The sequence below is a fragment of the Rattus norvegicus genome, chromosome 18 (genome assembly GCF_036323735.1).
Source record: "Rattus norvegicus strain BN/NHsdMcwi chromosome 18, GRCr8, whole genome shotgun sequence".
Classification (NCBI taxonomy): Eukaryota; Metazoa; Chordata; class Mammalia; order Rodentia; family Muridae; genus Rattus; species Rattus norvegicus.
In genome coordinates, this window is record NC_086036.1 from 49,752,655 (window position 1) to 49,768,585 (window position 15,931).

At 41.7% G+C, this 15,931-nt stretch overlaps 1 long non-coding RNA gene across 1 annotated transcript; it reads left to right on the forward strand.

Annotated features, from left to right (window-relative positions):
- The first annotated feature begins 1,713 nt into the window (after window positions 1-1,713).
- On the forward strand, window positions 1,714-11,301 carry LOC134483023 (uncharacterized). Its single transcript, XR_010059822.1, has 3 exons — window positions 1,714-1,851; window positions 4,017-4,223; window positions 10,519-11,301. It is a non-coding gene; the product is annotated as an uncharacterized LOC134483023 (long non-coding RNA).
- The last annotated feature ends 4,630 nt before the right edge of the window (window positions 11,302-15,931 follow it).

Sequence of the window (15,931 nt, forward strand, 5' to 3'; positions counted from 1 at the left end):
TGATGGGCTTCCAGGATAAGCTGAACTTTAGAGTGCTGGTTTGTGTATCGTGGTATATTTCAAAATATGTAAAAGTCATAAAGAAGATCAACCATTACTGAAGACAGTTTCTCAAGTTCCAGCTAATATTTCCTTACCTCACCACAAAGAGATCACAAGTAACATTTACCTATAATTTGTTTAGTGCTCAGTGTACTTTATAAGTACAGAACACACTTAGTAAACAGGTGACACATGTTTCCACTTTGATTTGAGCTCTTTTAGTACTTTGAAGCATTCATAGTGATGGTTACTGGAAGGAGATCAATTTTGTATTAACCAGATATGATGCCTAGGCAATTAGCTTGAATTCCTGATTCTCTAAATTGCAATCATTACAGTTTATGGATTTGCTTCATTTGATAATAGTAACCAAGGCAATAATGCTGTTTTGTTAGTCTAGAGTGACTTTTAAGAAGAGAAGGATTATCAATACCAACTCTAGAGATACCCCAGATGGTTTTGTTTATGGAACTCATGCCCTGGTCCTTACCCTTAGAAATCTATATATTTGTTGAGGGTTGATATTTTTCTCTGCTTGAATTACACATGTGCTCTAAGAACACGGAGGCCTGTATGTTATATTACTTCGATGTTACAGCACTAGTCTCTCTGTTTGCTTTGGGTGGTGTCTTATATGTGAATACACTCCAGGGGAAAAATCAATCTCTCCATCTCCTTCACTCTACACTTCAGTATTGGACAAGTGTTGTATGTCAATCCCTGTTCCTAAAATAAGCCACAAATTACCTGATGTCCTAGGAAAGAAGATGGGGTTTTGGTCTTAAGATGTCATCTAAAGGACCCTAGCCAATCAATTCTGGGCTACCCAATTTATCTGCCTTCAAAGGGTGAAGGACTGAGTTGAAGCTTTTCAGATTGGAATCTGTAGTTCCAGAGAAACTTGAGTATTCTGACCCCGAGGTCTCTACTGCTAAGCTAGTCCTCTACCGGCTGACAGTTCATATTTGTTGAATTCCATAACCTTGATCCCCGTCCTGTTTCCCAGTGAAATGTGTCATCATTTTTGTTTGCTCCTTAAATGCACAGCACATGTGGCAAAATAGATTTGCTTCTCAATAGGAGGCAAGCCACAGGGATTCTGAAACATTTTCTTGACTGCAGTGTCATCTGCAAAGCAGTCTACATTAATAGCTTTTACGTGGACAAGCCTGTCTAAACTCCCATGTAGGCCGCTGGAGAAACAGTAGTTCTTACATTTACGCACGTAGCTGAGGTCCATTTCAGAGATGCCGGTACCTTAGTTCATTAGTTAACCTCTCCTCGAATTATACTGACCACTTGCAATTGTTGGAATTTACGCATGCCTTCTAAATTACCCTGTTCAAACTCAAACTCCAGTGTAACAGTGTAGTAGGTGGTCTCACTCGAAACGGTTAGCAGAAGGCTGCTTTTGACCTACAAAGTGATTCCGATTCCAGAAAAGACTTGCAAAACCAGGGAATTCTTCCTCCTGTTTTCTGTTTCTGCTGTGGGGAATGGGGACGGGTCACCAAGCCACAGTTTGAAGGAGATTTTTATTTTCCCAGGACTAGGGCTGACAGGCTCTCTCTTGATTGGCCCTTATTCTATGCCTCATTTGCAAGAAGCATACTCAGCCAATCAGAGCCTACTTGAATCTACCTAAATCCTTGGGGGCTTAGCCTAGTCACCAGTTTGGTTCCTGGTTTCTGGCTGCTGTCTTCTGGCAAAGCACTTCGGACTTCGGAATCAGCCTCTTTGGACCATCAGAGGGAAGACTGCTCCTGCCTTTGAGATCTGTCAGAGGCTGGCCACTGGAGACCTTCTGAGGTAGGCGAGCATATTCCTGTTCCATCTCTGACACTTGCTGCTCCTGATGCTGGGGCAGAGAACTTGTTCTTGTTTTGAAGTTTCCTCCTGCCTCTGACAGGTATCTGGCTCCCGCTTCAAGACAGACCTACTGTTTCTGTCCTGTAGACCCATCGCTTTTGCTGCCTGTCAGGGACCTGCTCTCTATTCATTGGCAACCCAAAGCCTGCCAAGAGATCAGAGTTCTAACACTGGCTGGCAGCTTTTCAGCTGTCACCTCAAAGCTCACCGATAATTCAGAGCTGCAGCACCAAGAGTTTAGGCAGCTAGCAATTAAGAAAATGGCTTATAAATATGTTCACAGGTCAATCCGATGGAGGAAATTCTTCCATTGAGGTTTCCTCTTTCCATATGTATCAAATTGACAGCCAAGACTAGCCATTGTAGCTTCAAACCTAGGGAAAACAATTAGTTACCTAGCAGTGTGTATGCTCATGACAGATATAAAAATAGATTTTTTTTTGTTGGAGAATTTCATACAATGTATTTTGACTCTATTAACCTCAATTCTTTCCCCAAGTCCTTCTCCAACCCTCCCCCAACTCCTTTCAGAACCACCTCCATATTTCTATCTCCTTCAACTTTGTGCCATGTCCCCAACCCAATAACCTACTGAGTCCACCTTGAGCAGTGGGGCATCCATATTAGGAGCCACGCCCTTAAAGAAAATGGATCCCTCTTCCATTTCTCCCCAAAGTTATCAACTAACTGTCAACAACTTCTCAGTTAGGCGCAGGGGATGTGAACATTTCTATTCATGTTAGCTATGTATGGGATTTTAAAATAAATGTATTTTTAAATCAAGTGTAAGAAGTTCTCGATTCCCTGCTTTGTGGCAGTTTTTGTTGTGTTCAGTGTTGTCAAATGTCTTCTACATCTATTGGTAAGACTGTATGTTCTTTTCCCTTGACGTGATGCATTGAGTTACTTGATATTTGAGTATTGAACCAAGCTTTCACCTCTGAACTTAACACTGAAAGCTTTCTATGAGTTGGAAATCCCCAAACTTTGGTTTCAAGCCTGGTCTTTACCCCTATGTGTCCGTTCCCATCTAAGAGGTCCTAAACTCCAGATCCCCTGAGGTGGTTTGAATGAGATGTCTGGGTCAAAGTTGGCAGAACCATTTGGGAAGGATTAGGAGGTGTGACCTCGGAGGAGGTGTGTCACTGGGGGTGGCTTTGAGATTTTAAAAGCCCATACCACTTCCAGTTGGCTCTTCTTTTCTCTGCCTTATGCTTGTAGATCAGATGTAAGCTCTCACCTATTGCTCTCATGCCCTGCCTGCCTGCCAGCTGCCACACTTCCTTCCCTGAGGGTCATGGACTCACCCTCGGAAACTATAAGCCCCCATTAAATGCTTTCTCCTTTGGTTGTGGTGTTCTGTCATGACCATAAAACAGTGACTAAGACATTTCCATTAGCAAAAGTCTTTGCCAGGCATGTTTCCTCAGTAAATATAAACTGTTATTACATGGCCTCTTCTAAAAGCGATTCTTGACTCTTCAATAAGGGAGCCCAAGGACAGTATTCACTAGCATTTCTGTGCTTTTGTGCTTTAGGGTGGGATTGGCCCTTTGGGGAAGGGCAGGGCACAGAGAAGGCAGAGGCGGATGGTAGGCCTGGCTGCCAAACTCTTGTATTATGGCATTAGCAACCAACAAGAGAGGAGCTGGGTAGAGATAGAAGGATTGCAGAATTACAGTCCCCAAGGGGGCATAAAGTTAAAAAAAATAGTGGTTTCCTGGGATCTCTGGTTGGTTGGTATTGTTCTTATGGAGTTGTAAACCCCTCAGCTCCTTCAATCCTTTCTCTAATTCCTTCAATAGAAGAAGGGGGATGGGATTGGGGGTTATGAATAGGAAATCAGGAAAGGGGATAACATTTGAAATGAAAATAAAAAACACAAATATTTTAAGAAAAATAGTAGTTTCAACCAGAGATCCCAGAATTGGTTGCACAGAGAAGCCATTCGACTGCTTTCAGCAGGAATGTTCTGCATAAAACAACTACTGAGAGTAGCCTATGGTGAGACAATTATAATGAAGGAGACCACATCTCCAAGGGTCACCCCAGTTTATATCTGCTGCAGATCAACTTTTTATTTATTTGTTTTTGTTTATTTTCAGTACCTTTCATTTTCAGCACTGTCCCGAGCTGAATCATATGTTGTTCTGCTATTTATTTGCAACTCATGGGATGTTGGAGAACACTGGACAGCAGCTGAAGATGGAATTTACATATGGGAGCTCTGTCGGGGAGACTCAAACCATCTCCTTGCTCACTCTGTCTGGTCTTGGAAGAAACAGGGAATAGGTATATTGAACTTTTTCCAGGTACTAAAACCTCAAGGGTGTTTCAAGTGGGTATAGATGCTGTCGGTGAGAGAAAAAATGATGGCTTCCAAGATTAATTAGAGACAGGTACATAATTGGAATGTTACTGAATCTGAGAAATTCGACCATCTTGTGGAGAACTGAGTAATGGGAATGCATCCAGCAGGAGCCCCAGGCTTCAACCTAAGAATATATTTGATAAGAAATGAGAGTGGAGGGACAAGCTACAGGAATTCCTGATGTTATTGGGCATTTTTATTTTCTTCTGTGGCCTCTGGAAAGTCATTCAAGCTGCACACATAAATATCATCTGAGAGGCACGAGGCATAAGAACTTAGGAAAAAGAAACCCCTGGCCTTTGTGCATTGGTTGAACTTGGACAGTGCTAAAGCATAGCACCCTTTTTAAACTGTGGTCTCTCTCTAGGCTTCACTTTAATGTACAATGCAGTATTCACATACTAGTCATATAATGCACCAGGTAAATATAATATAGAATACACAGTATTTTATACATGAAATAAAAATACAGATGCAACATACAGAAAGACAAAAGCATGAATACATGCCAGGCACTGCTTGCTTATAATCCCAGCACTTGGATGTAGAGGCAGGGTGATCACAAGTTTGATGATATTTTTAGCTGTATATAGCAAGTTCAAGACCAGCCTGAGCTACATGAGTTCCTGTCTCAAAACAAAGCACAAAGGCACAAATACAAACCTATGAATACATGCTGATGTGTATGAAATGAAACATTTGCATATTATATATACGTCGGTAGAGTTAGCTCCTCAGTGTATGTTTGATGAGCATCCTTCTAAAACACCACCTATATCACTACACAAGCACGGCATTGAGGGGCAACATTAGTAGAAGAAATTATTTGAATTTATTTTTGATGTGTCATAAGTAAAGACACAGTAGAAAACTAGTAAGTTCTGAGGGATGAGAAGACCCTCCCTTCTCCCTGAGCTCTGAGCAAGTAAGGAGAGAGAGATGGTCTTGACAAATCACATGGGGATGTGACTTAATGACTTCTTAGATTTCCTAGTGTGGTGGGTGCCAAACCTCCCCTCCAGGTGATCAGGTGCATCTTCCCGGGAAAACCTGACTCCAGAGACCTTGGAGCTAAAACAGTGCATCTCAGATAAGAGATTCATTCTCTCTCTCTCTCTCTCTCTCTCTCTCTCTCTCTCTCTCTCTCTCACACACACACACACACACACACACTCACACACACACACACACCACACACACACACTCTCACACACACACACACACATACACACACACACACACCCCGGAGATGTTTCTCCATTATCTTATCATTCAATGTGAGCCCACAACGGTACTCTCAGACAGGATATGGATGAGTTGATTTATGAGGCAGGACAGCCTAGTGTTTGGACCTGCAGAAAGCTAAAGATGGGCTCCACTAAGCAGGATCATGAGGAAACAAAAAAAAAACCTCCCACGTTCTCACATCTTTAAATGTCTAAGTGGGTGGGTCTCAGTGGCAACGTGCAGGGGCTAACCTGGTTGCCCAGAGTTGAATGTATTTATCTCCTCCTTCACAGTCAGCAACACCATGTTGAAAGCCTGGAGTCAGCCGTGGTGGGATTATTTATGTTATATAAATAGGCTAATGATATAAATCAGAGTTGTTTTTTTTTTATCAAAAATTCTTCCTTGGAACTGGTTGTTTTTGTCAGAACATTATTGGGTTCTTGAGTTAGGTACTTGTTCATTGCTGAGATAAACATCCAACATGAATGGCTTAAACTACGAAGAATTTATTTTGCTTATGGTATCGGGAGTTTTAGTCCAGCGTGGTAGGAAAGTTTGGGTAGAGTAGCCTCTGTCGTGGCAGACAGGAAGCTAAGCAATGCAGCAGCAGGAATGGTCCAGGACAAGAAACACACAATCTACCAGAGACATGCCTCTCTTTAACTCCCTGTTTGACCTCTTTCAGGTCATGTCCTTGCAATTTTACTAGCTTCCAACAGTCTATTTGAATATGGACTCCATCCATGGATTAAACTATTCACTAAGTTGGCTGCTTCAGAGAGAATCATGATTGTCTCTGGAATAATCTTCAGTGGACACATTCACAGGAGTGCTTTACTAATGGCTGACACATCTTTACATCTAACCAAATTCCCAATCAAAATCATCCATCACCGGTTTGTATTCTTTGGTGATAGAAACAATAAACCTCCATGTTGGATGACGTTTGCCTTTCCCGATGAGCTGGTGAACTCTTCTGTCATCTTGCTTTGTTGACAGAGACTGGGGTGACCATACCCAGAGTAACTGAGGGAGATCTATCCTGTGAGACTCCAAAGTCCAGCATTTAATTCTGGGCCCGAGTCCAGCTCTCTCCTCCAGGGATAGCTCAAGTTGCAGAATAACCCTGTCATGAACTTAGCGCCCTAGATCTTTTGTTGCTTCTAAACTGCCAGGTTGTTAGTCTGAGGGCTAGAGGTTGGAGAAAAACAATAGTGTTGTCCTTTCTGTGTTTCCTTGCATGCCTGGGAGGCTGCAGCTGTTGGACAGCCTTCTCAAGCCTGTTTCTCTGTGGATGCTTTCTGAATTTCAAAGCCATTCAAAGAACCTCAAAGTCCTAAATATTCTGTAGAGTCTGTCTGATAAAATGAAATATGAGGCTGATCAAATTTTGACAGCACTTTAATCACAAAGGATGTACTCGATCTGTACATAGCTATTGGCTATGATTTTGATACTGCTGTTTAAATATGGAAAAATACAGTATTGTCTTAATATAAAAACACCCTCACGTGGACAGTAAGTTGTTTACCTTTCTTCGAATAAGTTTACAGCACCGTGATGGTTAGGTTGTTTTTTTTTGTTGTTGTTGTTTTGTTGTTGTTGTGTTTGTTGTTTGTTAACTTGACCCATGCTGTACTCACTTGGGAACAGAACTCTTAACTGAGGGCTGACTCCATCAGACTACCTATAAGCCAGATTGTGGGACATGCTCTGGAGTAGTGGTTGATGGGAGAGGACCCAGCCTACTGTGGGCAGTACTGTTCCATAGGAGGCAGTGCTGGCAGATATAAGAAAGGTATCCTGGAGAGAAAGTCAGTGAGCAGCTCTCCTTCATGGCCTCTGCCTCAGTTCCTGTCTCCAGATCCCTTCTTTGAGTCCCTTCCCGGACTTCCTTTCATGATGGCCTGTGATTAGGACACAAAAGCCAAATAAGCCCTTTCCTCCCCACGTTGCTTTTGGACAGTGTTTATCACAGCGACAGAAAGCAAAACAGGGCAAGGACCCAGAATAGCTCCAGTATTTTTGATATAATAGGACACTCTTGGTGGTTGATATAAAGAAGAAGAACTATATCTTTTGTTTACGAAAGGTAGAAAAAAATAATCAGTGTTGAAATACTGGTGTACGTAAATCGAGGCCTGAAATACCAAGCCTTGTTTTTGGCCACATCTGGGAAATGGATAGAGTGGGTGGCTACTCCATTTAGTACTCAAAATTACTTGATGGAACCTGGATTTTAGTAGAACAATTGGATGTAACTTGCTTCTGAATACAGACATTACAACACAGAAGCATTACTAATAGCCCCTGGAGTTGTGGAGATGGCATTATTCACATTTGTCCTCCATTTCACAGACCTCGGTGTTCTTGACCTAGACTGGAAGATGTCAAGGTTCTGTGACATTTCTGACTCAATGAAGTGTCCAGTGCTGGGGGACAGCCAGACGTCAAAGTTGGCCACTAGCTATTATTCTTGCCTTCCATTAACCCATATGAACTCATTCCAGACTTGGAAGGGATGGAGTAACACAAGATAGACATGAATGGAATCTACGGCTTGTTTCAAGTACCTGCTTTTATACATCAAGTCATTTATCTTCCCTACCTGTTGTAAAACATGTTTTAAGGGAGATTTAAAAATGTAAGCTGCAATACATTCAAATTAAGAAGGGTGAAATGAAGCAATAAGAAGCAGCAGGGTGAAGAATGTTAGTGAGCCGTAGCCCTGTACACGTTCTGTATGCCCATGGGAGGTAGAGCACGCAGCTCTCTGTTCCCTAGAAACCAGCACTACAGGCAAAACATGATTGGCTCCATGTCTTAGAATGCCCATAAAACTAACACAAAAACAATCGCTTAGAAAAAGCCAGGCGATTCTTGCCAGTAAGAATGATTTCTCCTCTGGGTGCTTTTAAGGAGGATGCTGTAAAGCACTGAGCATCCTCCTCAGCTGAAGGCTTGGGGCCGAAGAGCCATGGTTAGTGTAAGGCTCCTGTGGTGTCTTCCTATGTGCACTAATACCTCACACCAAAATGTCATTTCTGGGGAAGAGTACTGGGATATAAACACACAGAGTTTTCTGGCAATAAGGCTTGATGTGGAACGGATTGTAGAGTTTTTAGCAAGATGAATAGATGATCGAATGGGTAGACTCAGTACCCTTTGGGAAATTATCTATAAATAATGCAAGGGAGTGTCTCTGACAGATGTTTGAACTACAGGGATTCTTTGACTACAGTATTGTGCTTAATCTTATCTTACTGATCGTACTTGGAATTGAACAGTAAATATATATAGTGTTATAGAATAGTGACTTAGGATTCAAGCAAATTTTATAAGTTTTTTCAAGGTTGTTTAGTCTACTAAACTACTGACTGTAGTGGTCAAGTTTGGGGCCTAACAGCAGGACACAGCAGAATTCACCATGCCATGTGGACAACGCACAAACTGTCTTTTCTGATGCATTTCTGTATGGAACGGCAATAGAATCCAACAACATGGGAGAAAGCCCGTGGCCATGGTAACTACTGTGTGTCTACTCTCTATGTGTCATGCCACGCACTCTGAAATGTCAGACTTCCGAGCATTCACTATGGTGATGGCTTTTTATGAAACAGAGTCATAAAAACTGAAAGTCCATGTCAGCTGCGTAACATACAGTAATGGATTACAAAGGGAGCTTGTAAAAAAAAAAATTAAGTGTACTCAAAGCCAGTGGAGAAGTTACTGGAAAAAATGAAGAAGAAAGATTAGTTATCCTACCTAAGGTCATCGAGTTTATTCACAAACCCAAAATTACAGGAGATGAAAGTTGAGGCTGCCTTCTGGGGTTTGAAAGAGGGAGGGGGCGGGCAGAGGGAATCTCAGTGATCGTCGGTTTAGTTTTGTTCAGAAGTCTTTGGAGGAAACAAATTGGTGTCTGAGGTCACATAGACATGTTAACCAGACAGGTCGGAATGGTTTGGGTTTGTTATAGACTCGGAGGACCCTGGTGTAGAAACAATGAACTGGAACAATAAGAAGGCAGATGAAATCCAAAGCCAGCAGCAGTAGGAAACCCGTGCTGAGAACCAAAAATAACCAAGAGCCCCCACCCCCTGCAAACGTGAGCCATGATCTGTCTGTGGAATCTCATATCACCAGAAGCCTCTAACTGAATTTTGTCCATAAAGGCAGATTAAGAGTCAGAGTTATCTAATATTCACTTGGAAGCAAATTGAATTTAACTGAAATAAGCCCCATTTGTACAACATCGTTTTTTGAAAAAGAATCAGTAAATAGGCAGAAATAGCTAAATGGATTGTAGAAAATGAAGCATCAGGGTTAAATCAAAGTGAGTGGGGCCTTTCTCCTGACCACCACCTGACAGAGTGGGTGGGACTAAGAACTGGACGGAAGCGAGGCCAGAGTGGGGGGTGGAGGGGTGAGGTGGGAGTGGGGTGGGGGTGGGGCATGGGTAGGGGTAGATTTTGGAATGCAATACACGGAAGTGGGGGGATTGGTTTGCCCGTATCTTTGTCTATTATTGCTGCTGTAACAGTGCTCACAGTTTTAGATGATGGGAAGCCCAAATCAGGGACCTGATAGATTTCATGTCCGGGTTTGTAAGTGGTACTTGCGAACCTTAGACCTCCAATAAGAAGAAGAAAAAGAAGACAAAAACTCTTTTCTACCATAGTGCCCCAAGATCCAACTTCATTATTCTGTTGTCCACATGTTTTCAGAATGTGACTTGTGGAGAGGCCAGCCCGAACCATCCATCCATAAGAACACATGACTTTGAGGGCTCTGTGTTTCAAGGCTCTCCTCGTGAATTGTATCCCCTTCTTCCTCCCACCCCATCTGAGAATGCACAATTTTGAAGTGCTAACTTCCAGTGCTGCAAAAAGATACCACATTTGCAAATAGGGATGCTGCAGATATAATTAGTGAAGATGAGGTCACAGCGGGTAGGGGAGTGTTTTACTCCTCTAGAGTTGTTATTGTTATTATTTTTGTTTCAGGTTCATCTGTGCACTCACACAGTGCCTTGGGAAAATCTAAGTTATATTGTCAGAAGCCACGTAACCATAGAAAGGTAAGAGAGAGAACTGGAACAGACCCATCCCTATGTCGTGAAAGACGCCATGCCTTCTAATAATTTGTTCCCTGACTTCTGGACTCTGAAACAGTGGGATGATCAACATCTGTGGCTAAACTTCTCAGTTTATGGTATTTGTCACCATGGTTCCAAAGCCACAAATACAGACTCCCATGGAATCTCCAGCTAGAGCCTCCAGCCTTCCCATCTTCCTAAGAGGGTCAGGAGGGGACGTGTAGACACACATAAGGAAGGTAGAAGGATATGAAAGGAATAGTGTGGGGTAAAATTGAACAGGCTGTGTCTGACAGACAGTAGGCTCCTGGTATGAGAAAGCCTGTTGCGGGGTATGGAATGAGGCATCCAGAGGAAGCTGGATGAGGTTCTAAAACTGTGAGCACCAAGTAAGAACTGAGGAGGTGAGATTTGGGTGTTCCTCAGAGGTGTTAAAAGGACAGAGACAGCATCATTCAGGAAATGTGGAGGTTGGCATAGATCTTTCTAGTGACCGAGGTACCTTGATTCCACTTTGATATTAGTTCAATTACTGACATATAATAGGATCAAGAAATTTAATGATTTCATATCAAAAGTAGAACATGTGCTGATGTGGTTTGGCGACAAAGAAGTGAAGACTTAGGGCCTTCTCTCCAGCTGTAGTCTCAGCTATGCAACTTTCATAATATTGGATGTTGGACCTCATTTATTGTAGATTTATTTTGGGTCATTTTGTTCTTTAATGGGTTTTCTCCCTCATATCTTTGATCCATATTCAACAAAGTAGAGACTTTGAATTTGCTTATTTTGGGGAAGATGTGTTACCTCTTATCACATTCTTTTTAATACCAGAACTTCATGCCTGTTGCTGTTCTAAAGAGTATGTGTTGTGTTTTTCCATTGGAGTTAAATCCTTACATTGAAAACACACCTTTAAATGATCAATTTATGGATACCCTAGAAGTATATATGCTAAAATGTCAGGCAGGTAATGTAAAGAAAATATATTAAATGATCACAGGGAAAGTCAGAGTGTATTATTTCTTATAGTATATAATAAAATATTCCACTGTAGAATTTGTTTGCTGCAAAATTTTACTGCAAACAATGGGCAGAGAGGAAGGGAAACTGGAGGATTAACTTGTGTCTGCGATATGCATGTCTAGGTTAGGGCCTTGAAAGATTAGAATGTTACACTTACTGAAGGTCAGAAACGAAGAGGGAGAAGACAAGGACTCAATGGGGCTTATTCTCCAGATATGGGGAAAAAGTCAGTCAATAGGTGGAAGACTAAAGAGGACTATGGACCATGGAAGTTAGGCAGGAAAGAGACCATATAGCACAAACCGGTGAATGTTGTGTTTGAACAGTTGTCAGTCATGCTACGCTACATTTTCTCTGCACATTTGAAAGTACCATCTAGAAAACACTGATTTCCCTAATAAGTTTCAATAGCAGTTTTTACGCACCCACAAGGCTAGGCAGAGCCATCGTTGTTAGACGGCTTCCTGATTACCTGTCAATCACAAGTGGCCCAGTGGTAGAAGAACGTCAGGACATCTTTCTCTTCCTTCTCAGCTAACTTCTGTGCTGTCCCCCATGGGACAGCCACCTGGAACACCAGCTCTCCTACAACAAGGTCTGCTGAGCCCTCCCAACCTCATGGAAATGGGAAAGATGTATGTCAGTCTTTTATATTTTATATTTATTATATTTTTATATTTTATATTTTTAAACCAAATACATCTCAGGTTTCTATTGCTGGGACTGAACACCATGACCAAAGAAACCCGGGGAGGAGAGGGTTTATTCAGCTTATACTCCACAGCACCGTTCATCATGGAAGAAAGTCAGGACAGGAGCTTATGCGTGGCAGGAACCTGGAGGCAGGAACTGATGCAGAGGCTGCTACTTACTGGCCCATCATGGCTTGCTCAGCCTGCTTTCTTATAGAACCCAGGACCACCAGCCTAGGATTCAGATGACCTCTCCCATTGATCACTAATTAAGAAAATGTCTTAACAGCTGGATCTTATGGAGACATTGTCTCAGATGAGGTTCTTTCCTTTCAGATGACTCTAGATTTTGTCAAGTTGACATGAGACTGGCTAGCACACCCAGCTTCCTTACTCCAGGGTCTGGCCTGAGACATTAACCTCTGCTGCCACTGTCACAGCATGGGGGTGTGTATGTGCACTGGGTGATTGTAAGGACTGAGGTAGACCATGCACACACAGACCAGAAAATGAGCCACATTAAGGTTACTTATAAAATCTAAAATAAAAAAAAGAAAATTCTAGATGTGAACATCACTCACTTACCTGTCCCACTTTTCTTTTCCTGGTGTTCAGTTTGGAGTTTGGGTGGAGGGTTTTCTTCAGTTATAGTTATAATTCATTGCAGTGGTAAAGAATTTTTGAAGTAATGAAGTCCAAGCTGCAGTTTCAATTCTGATTATAGCTAAAATACTAAAAGAAAGTTCCTTTTACTTCATTCCCAATGTGCATCATGTTTGACAACTTGTTTATTACCTTTATTATTTATTGTCTGTGGTGAGGGTGGCACACACATGCCACGGCACAGGTGTAGAAGCCAGAGGACAGCCTGTGAGAGTCTATTCTCTGTGTACCACAGGGATTGAACTCAGGCCATCAGGCTTCGAGGCAAATGCCTGAACTCACTGAGCCATCTCAGTGGCCCAGATAATAGTTTCATAATAAAAATGTTTTGTGTGTCTGCCTGCACTTGCATGTATGTATGGTTTCTAGGAATCAAGTTATGATGCTTGTATAGAATGTGTTTTTACCTCCTGAATCATCTTGACTTTACTTCTATAGGATTTTAATTGACACTTAGTACTTGCACATACTCATGGGATGATGATACCATATGATTGATGTCTAGGTACTTGTATAATGTATAATGACCAAATATGAATAGTTAACTTTTCTGTATTCATTTCCTATCAATTGTATTGAGACAGGAATAAAAGGATATTATGATAGTTAATGTTTGTGAATGGAGGTTTGCTACCATTCTAAGATGCTTACACACATTCCTGCCTCTGCCCACTACATACGGGTGGTGCATTCCCCCCACCCAATATGGGGAATCAAAATGATTTTTAGATATTACAAGTTGTCCTCATTGGGGGACAGAAGCACCTCTGGTTGAGAGGCTCTTTCTCTTGGGGAGTTGTACAGACACCAGAATATTAGCAACTTGTCAGGTGACTTCAGTTTAGAATCAAACTCAGACTTGTAGTATAACAGAGAAGGTAATCACTGACTTGGGTGATGCCTATTTTGTAATCCTGAGCTACAATTCTTTAATAAATGAGTTCAAAATGTTGTTTAGAATAGCACAACCTAAGATTATTTTCATTTTCATGGCCATTGGAAGGGAATAATATTTAAAAAGTATATGAATTTAAAAAACCAGAAAATTTAAAAACAAAGGAAATGATGAAGAAGAGACAACAGAGCTCTTAAGAAGGAAAGCAGCAAACATACTTTTCATTTAATATTATTTAAAAACTCACTTGCTATAAATGTCTCTAGATTCTGTTTCCCAGAAACTAAACACACGAACACACACACACACACACACACACACACACACACACACACACACACCCCAGTATCATTCTCTACGTGCTTTTCTTTGCAATAGGTCATTCGTTTAGAAGTTTAGACTAGTGGATACCTGACTGATGTTGGAGTGTCAGAACACTCTCATTTCTGGAAACAAATAATGTTATATATTAAAAATTATCAGAACAGGTAAGGCTGAATATGTGACAATAACCATTATTAAAGTTAGTTTAAACCACTATTTCTCATTTATCTCTGAGTGCATAGCCAGGTGAGGCAATGGCACCTGTATGGTTTGAGTAGCTTTGACCCCATAGACTCATGTGTTTGAATGCTTGGCCTATAGGGAGTGGCACTATTAGGAGGTGTGGCCTTGTTGGAAGAAGTATGTCACTGTGGAGGTGGGCTTTGAGGTCTTATACATGGTTCAAGCTATGCCCAGAGACACAGTTCCCTTCTGCTGCCTTCAGATCAAGATGTAGAAACTTCAGCTCCTTCTCCAGCACCAAAACGGACTGGATGATGCCATGATCCCTATCATGATGATAATGGACCAAACCTCTGAAACTATAAGCCCACTCCAACTACATATTTTCTTTGTAAGAGTTGTCTTGGTCATGGTGTCTCTTGATAGCAATAAAACCTTAACTAAGGAACCCCATACCCAATATTACCATGGCTTCATCTTCACATATGTATGTTGTGTTTCATGCAAAAGGAACTTTTTATATGGGAGAGATTATCTGCTTAGCCAGTACGTAACAGATCCTAAAAAGGAAAGATGGAGGTTAAAGAGCATGTTCACATTTGCCTACTTCCGCCAACCACGTTCCGCCAACAACCATTTAGCTACAGCTTCGTCAATGATAAATCCACCGATGAAGTCAGTACCCTCATGGTCCAGAGATAACCCCAAGGCCTCCTACTGAGCACTGTTGTACTCAGGAAGAAAAAGCTTTCAATAATCGAGTCTCTAGAGGGCATTTCATATCCAAATCATAATGAGAGTTATGAAACAAGCAAAGTGGGAAAAGACAAGTTAACACTACTGTGTGGAGTTCTCAGAATGAATGAAACCCCACCCAAACCTTAATCTTAGCTCAGTGAGCTCCGTCTGGACATCTGATCTTTAGAAATGTAAGATAATAAACTTGTGTTATTTGAAGCTACTAACCTGCTGGAAGTTTTTAATAAGACGCCAACACCAAGCACATTAGTCAGGGTTCTCTAGAGCAACAGTTCTCAACCTGTGGGTGGGTCACAACCCCTTTCAGGGGGGGGGGGTTGACCCTTTCACAAGGGTCACAGATCAGATATCCTGTCTGTCAGATGGAAACATTATGATTCATAGCAGTAGCAAAATTACAGTTATGAGGTAGCAACATGAGGGGTATATTAAAGGATCACAGCATTAGGAAGGTGGAGAACCATTGCTCTAGAGGGACAGAACCAATATCAACTTATTATGTTGGCTTACGTGATATGGGCTAGATAGTCTAATAACAGCTTCTCTTTTTCACAGTAGAGCTATAAAAAACTCAGTTTTTGCTCAGTCCTTTGGGTTAGATGCTTCAGCAATCTTAATCTGCTACTGAAGACCTGGAGTATTCCTCAAGAGCTGCTGGTCCATGTTGGAAGAGGTCAAAGGAGTTGGTATCTGATATCTGTGAAGGCAGGGCGTGGCAGCAGCATGGCAGTAGAAGCAGCTGAGTAGATGCACTCACCAGCAAGGGGTCAAGTCCTGCA